We start from the raw sequence: 6,660 nt of genomic DNA on the forward strand, positions 1-6,660 counted from the left end.
GGGGCCCGCCACCCACGGGTCGTACTGACCCCTCGCCATGGGTGACGTCACGGTCATTGTGGCAACAGTGTCGCGCCGGACGGGGATGGCCGCCCCGTACGGTGCACTGTGGCCATGCGTGCGCCGGGATTCGGGGGTAGCAGATTTTACTGTAGCCATGCCCAGTCTTGTCGCCGTTATGTGGGTGCGGACTCTGAGGGCGAGATCTTAGCCGCCTGCTGAGGGGCCGGCTCCAGAGAGTCGGCCCTTTTATGGCCGGCTTCTGGAAGTCGGCCTTCTCATGATCTTGTTTTTCAAGGATTTCAGGGTTGGGCTGCCCTTGCGCAGCCGGTTTGAGAGGTAGCCGGCTGGGGGAAGATGGCCCCATGTCTTGAAAGCTTGGAGGCTTGTTCGGCCTATAATTTCTCTGAAGTGCCAGGGGAAGCCGGCTAGGCTACCCGTGGTCATTTACTCTGACAATGAATGTCGGCCATAACCCCATATACCTTGGTCAGTGAAACATTGTTAGAACGCAAGTGCCTAACATTGTCCTTCATAGATGCGTTGACGTACTTGTGGCACTTCCATAACTTTCTTTCACCGACACTATCTGCCAACTCGTGGTTGTGTTCTAATACCACCTCTGCATAGTACCATCCGTCGTCGTTGGTGCAAAGCAACCTAACCATAGCAGGGCAGTTTGTTCTGCTAGACCTAGAGTTGAATTTTTTGTGAGTTCCCTAAATGCAAAACTCAGAGTCAGAACAAGAATATTATTATTGCCTAATCATACGCGTTTACTGTACTTACTTACCTCGCATGAGCACAAAAGGTCCTGCTTTGTCTTGAATCTGTGCTTGTTGATGTACTTATTGCCATGCTTGACACCAAATCCAATTTCCCAAAAATATGCATTGAAAAATTCGAATGCATCCTTCTCTGAGTCGAATTCCATCCCTTTAAATGGCTGAAAAGCAACTTCCTGCCCAATCTTCCCAGCATTTCCAAGTGCTATCTCCATCTGACTGCATCTGTCTGAACATGGTTTCCTGAACGCAGCGCCATGTCGATTCCTGTATGCATGGTCATACAGGACGCAGCACACTAAGGCGACTAGGAATCTTTGAATTCACAGTACCGTTCTCTTCTTGTCCAACCTTCAGAGTTTACATCGTGTTCATCTAAATTAGGAGAAGCCTCAACCTTGCTTTCTCCCTGAACTGTATCGCCTTGTAATACGTTCGCTTGAGTCTTGTTTTCGTCTTTTTTCCATAGATGTAAAAAGGCGGCTGCTACAAATAAGTCGGATGATTTCTGATGTCGTTGGATCACGGCAGGCAGCAGTGAGCACGTCAGCTTCAACCCAGGGCCACTGCAGCCTCACGTGAAGCTCCAATGAAGCACCGATGGCGTCCGATGAGTTCCAACGCGGCACCAACGCTCCGGCGAAGTTCCATTGCAACTCCGGCTGAGCTCCATTGCAGCCTCGGCGGAGCTCCAACGCAGCACCGACGCTCCGGCAAAGCTCCACTACAACTCCGGCCGAGCTTCATTGCAGCCCTGGCAAAGCTCCGACGGCTCCGACAGAGCTCCATTGCAACTCCAGCCGAGCTTCACTGTAGCCCTGGCAAAGCTCCGACGGCTCCGACAGCACTCCATTGCAACTCCAACCGAGCTCCATTGCAGCCGCGGCGGAGCTCCAACACAGCGCCGCCGCCTCCGGCGAAGTTCCCTTTCCCGTGTTGCTCTGCAGCAAGCGTCGCCGCAACGACAGGCCGGCTTGCCGCCGATTGGCTCCTCTGCAACAGCAGCGAGGCCGCGCTGTTTTGAAGAAGAAAAACGCGGCGCTCCCCGTGAAAGCACCGGTGGGCGTCTCTTCCTTTGCAAAAACAGGTCGCCACGGAGTTTCCTGCAGCAATTAGCGCCGGTGAGAGTGGTGGCCGGCCAGGCATCAGCCCAAGGAGGAGAGGGCGCTAGAGAGAGAGGAAATGGGTGGGGGAGAGAGAGCGCGCTAGTGCGGAGGGAATTAGCGAGAGAGACGAGGAGATGGGAACGACCGAGAAGATAAGGCTTCATCGGTCCCGCAAGGGACACGTGGCGAGAGAGGGAAGGGACTTAAGCGGCGAGAAAATCATCTGCCTGATTTTAAGCGTTTTCCATGTAAAAAAGGAAACATACAAGGCTGAGCATTCTAGATTATATTTAACGGTACATATGCATATCTTGGAGGGAAAATAACAAATCCACGCATCAGAATAGACTATAAAAATACTATTCAGGCGATGGGAGAAAAAACGGCCTCGTAATCAATCCCAAACAAACTATATACGGAAGCTCATGCGGCGCATCTTGTTTTTTCTAGATCTACCAACCTAAAAAATGAGAACTGTATAAGATTGGAATACCTGAATCCAGACCAACTGAGCCCCCTCCATCACCGCATGCTGGTGTTGTTCCACCGGACTGATTCATTTAGTTCGCCGGAGAACTCGCTCCTTTGGAAAGAGAAGAACCACGGCCGTAGCTAGGGTTTGTGGATCGATATGACAAGATGCGAGATAGGGGCTTGCTGTGGTGTCTAGTACTATATGGAGTATTTTTGACTGTCCGTGACTACCTCTTTGACAAGCAGGGCAAATTTGACAATTTTGACCTTAGGACGAAATCAATTCACGGAATGAACTGCCCGTGAAACTATTTCACAGCACTGACCCTTTTGGGTAGCGCCCGCCACGCAGGCGCCACATCCTACGATGCAATGCCCAGCTCTGGGGCGTTGCACGCCTGTCCACCGTGGCAGCCCTTGGGCTCGCACCCAGTAGTGCAACGCCTCCGAGCTAGGCGCCACACATGTAATGTGCAGCGCCCGGCCCGTAGGCGCTGCACTGTGACTTAGATGCCAGCCGCCCCCTCCCCCTCCCCCTCCCCCCACCCCACCCATTCGTTCCAGCAGTTACAGAACAGGCGCGTCGGCGGCTTCCTCCTCTCCCCCTCTCAATCCCCTCTCCCAAATCCTTCAGATCCGACGATTTGGTACGTGCATTTCTTCACCAATCCATCCTAGAAGGTACTCTCCTCCGATCCCCTTCTTTCTATCCATAGAAAATATGATATTTAGAAGATTTGGGAAATCCTTGTTTGATTAGATTAGATTTGAATCTTGCATGTATTAGAACTTTGCATGTATTACAACCCTTGTTTGTTTGATTTGTGGAACCCTAGTTTAGTTTATGGAAGAGTTATTTGTATGAAGTAGGCATAGTTTATGAAAAAGTTATTTGTATGAAGTAGGCCTAGTTATTTGTGAAATCCTAGTTTATTAGTTTTGTTTGATTTGATATGCTTGGATACATAGATTGGTACTGTTGCATCTAGTAGGCGTACTTTAGTTTATTTGTATTCAAAAGATAATCGTGTTGACAAGAAAGCTTTCTTTCAAAATTGTTAGGATGGTTTGGCTTCTCGATGATCACTGGGACAAACACACTGGTCATACGCTATGGCGGTGGAGCAGCGGGTAATAATGATAGTGGCTTGTTTTATGAATTTCGTATTTATTTCAAACACAAATACCCCATATGTAATGTTATGAATTGTTTGTTTGTAGGCGCTTGCACCTTTGAAGCTTCGTTCTCACGGGGTCACCCTTGGGTGGATGCGCTATGATGAGCGATACACACCGTATGTAAGGGAGACAGGACTTCTCCCTTTCATTCATATGGTCAAACGGTCGACGCCACCCAACAATGCTCCAGCACTCACCGCGCTTATTGATCATTGGCGGCCGGAGACACATAGTTTCCATCTACGGACCGGGGAGATGACAGTGACGCTCCAGGATATTGCTATGATCACTGGTCTTCCTATTGATGGGAATCCTCTATGTATAAGCACTGATTCCGATGGGTGGCGCACGCAGATGCATGCCCTTATCGGTATGGTTCCTCCGGAGCCTCCGGAACCAGAAGCAGAAAACAAGAAGGAAAGAGTCGCAGCCGGTGCTACTTTCACGTGGATTACTGAGCACTTTGGTACTTGCCCACCGGAAGCTGATGAGGACACGGTCAAGACATATGCTCGTGTCTACATGTGGTATGTGATATCCAGGACTATGTTTGCTGATGGCAAAGGCAAGAATGCTCCATGGATGTGGCTAAAGGCGTTGACCGTCTTCGATAGCAATTGGAGTTGGGGTTCGGCGACACTGGCTTACTTGTATAGACAGGTATGAAGTTGTTTCCTTTTCACTTCATTGCTACATTATGAATGCGATCTTGCTCTTAACTGAACCATGTTCTCTTTTATGTGCAGTTGGACGAAGCCTGTTGTAGGTCATCTAGAGGTATTGGTGGTTGTTTGCTCGCACTTTCCATATGGAGCTGGGAGCGTTTGCCGGTTGGACGTCCGAAGAAGGTGAAGTACGATGATTGGGACAACAAAGGCAACCTACTACGGCTACCCACTTGGGCTTACAAGTGGGATGTGATAAATGAGACGACAGATGATCCCTCGGTCATGTACAAGTTGTACCAGAGCGAGCTTGACGCGATCACGCCTGAGCAGGTGAATTAACATTGCATAAGTGATTATGATGCTTCTATTGCAAGTCGATATCAATTTTGCATTCTATCCCATTTTACAGGTGATATGGGAGCCGCATGGAACAGGAGATAGTTTTGGTAACCCTTTAGAGTTCAGGCTGAATCCGATGTGCACTAGGGATAGGGATCTCTGGCGTATGCGGTGCCCACTCATATGCAACTGGGCGGTTGAGCTTCACCTCCCACATCGAGTGCGCCGTCGGTTTGGTTTGTTCCAGGCACATCCGCCAGAGTGGGAGGACACGGACAAGTTGCTACACGCGTAAGATATAATTAACCTTGAGTACTTAGCAGCTTCTCAGCGGTTTCGATGCTACTAATATTATGTTTCTAACTTGCAGGTTGGATAGGAAAAGGCAGCGGAAGATTAAGGATTGGGACAAGCATCACATAAAGTATGTCGTACAGTTTGCGCTTAGTGTGGAGCAAGCTAGGGCTGAAAAAGGAGTCCAGCTTCGTGAGCACTGCCCTGTAGCGTTCAACACATGGTTTCTTGCAAGTACCCGTGTGGAGGTATGCAAGCCGGCGTATGCTGAGGAGATTTTAGAAGAACCCACTGTTTTTGATGAGGTAGCCCAACACCAGTACAACGCATTAGTCAGGAAAGGCAACTCAGTGATCCCTTCAGCTCTAATGATGAACTTTGTAGTATTTGCCCTCTTTGATTTTCATTCACACTATTCACATCTTCGCTTGTCTAACACGTTAATACCATTTCTGTTCATAGCGTGCCCAGATCAAGAAAGCAGCTGATGAGACCGAGACTATTCTTGAAACAACCCCGGCTGGCAAAAGCGATGGAGAAGGTGCACTTCGAGCATTCATCAAGGTTCACATCTCCTTCAAACTAGTATTTAACATGTGTTGCTACGTTCGATGTCTCATTCACTTGTACATGTTGCAGCGCCAGGGCCAAAAGTTAAGGCAGCTATCAAACCTTTTTGGTTGTCGTGACCCCGAGTATGTATCACCAGAACGGTCTAGGTCGGCGACACCATCAGATCCCGCTTCGGGCCAGAGCCATGGTGATCATTTGGAGGATGAGGATGTGGGTGTGGTCACCCAAGAGGTATGGCATGAGCATATATATCCAATTGTTGATGCATTGCTAACTATATCCTCACACACGGTCTTTCCATATCTTTTGTTGATGCATAGGTTGCTGATGATGATATGACCTTGGGGACGTACCAGGTTAGGTCTGCATACATGCTAAAGCCTAGGACGGGAATCAACAAGTAAACACCTGAAGACTTCACCCAAAGAGACAAAAGGACGGTCGGCACCTCGCGGATGGCGGCTTTGGATGACTATTTGGATGACGATGTCGATGACGTGGAGGAACCGGAGCCGGAGCGGGAGCGTGTTCCTCTTCCTAGGAAGGTGAAGAAGTTAGCCAGCAAGAGGGGGGAGCAGCCAAAAAGCACTCAAGGAACTAGCTCTTCTTAGGAACCAGCCATCGTCTTTTATTTGTAATGTCGGTGAACTTGGAGTTGTTATGTCGGTGAACTTGAAGTTGTTATGTCGGTGAACTTGGAGTTGTGGTAGCTCTATGTTGAACTTGATCCTCTTTGTATGTCTTAGTTATGTTGAACTTGGAGTTGACGTCTTACCAATGTTGAACTTGATCCTCTATGTTGCACTTGTTGTCTTAATAATGTTCAACTGTGACTGAAATGTGAACTTAAAGTTTTTGACTGCTTATTCTAGGAAATGTTGCAATGTACCTGAAATGACCGAGTTTACAAGCTGCAGCCGCTGCAGCGCCTAGCATGGAGGCGTCACACTGTACAGTGTAACACCTAGCTCTCGGGCGTTGCACTGTACAGTGTGACGCCTCCACGCTAGGCGCTGCAGCGGCTGTAGCTTGCAAACAAAGTGTTTGCTCTCTGCTTAGCTCAGCCCAAGGGTGCAACGCCTCAGAGCTGGGCGTCACACTGTATAGTGCAGCGCCTAGACCTGAGGCGTTGCACGCCTGGGCTGAGCTAAGCAAAGAGCAACTACTTTGTTTGCAAGCTACAGCCGCTGCAGCGCCTAGCTTGGAGGCGCCACACTGTACAGTGCAACGTCCGGGAGCTAG

The 6,660-nt window shown here is 49.3% G+C and overlaps 1 pseudogene; it reads right to left on the reverse strand.

Moving 5' to 3' along the window:
* Positions 1–441: 441 nt before the first annotated feature.
* On the reverse strand, positions 442–2,720 carry LOC147984880 (uncharacterized; annotated as a pseudogene).
* Between the last annotated feature and the right edge of the window lie 3,940 nt (positions 2,721–6,660).

This window comes from Triticum urartu, chromosome 2A (genome assembly GCF_056163025.1).
Source record: "Triticum urartu cultivar PI428250 chromosome 2A, HENAU_Tu73, whole genome shotgun sequence".
NCBI lineage: Eukaryota > Viridiplantae > Streptophyta > Magnoliopsida > Poales > Poaceae > Triticum > Triticum urartu.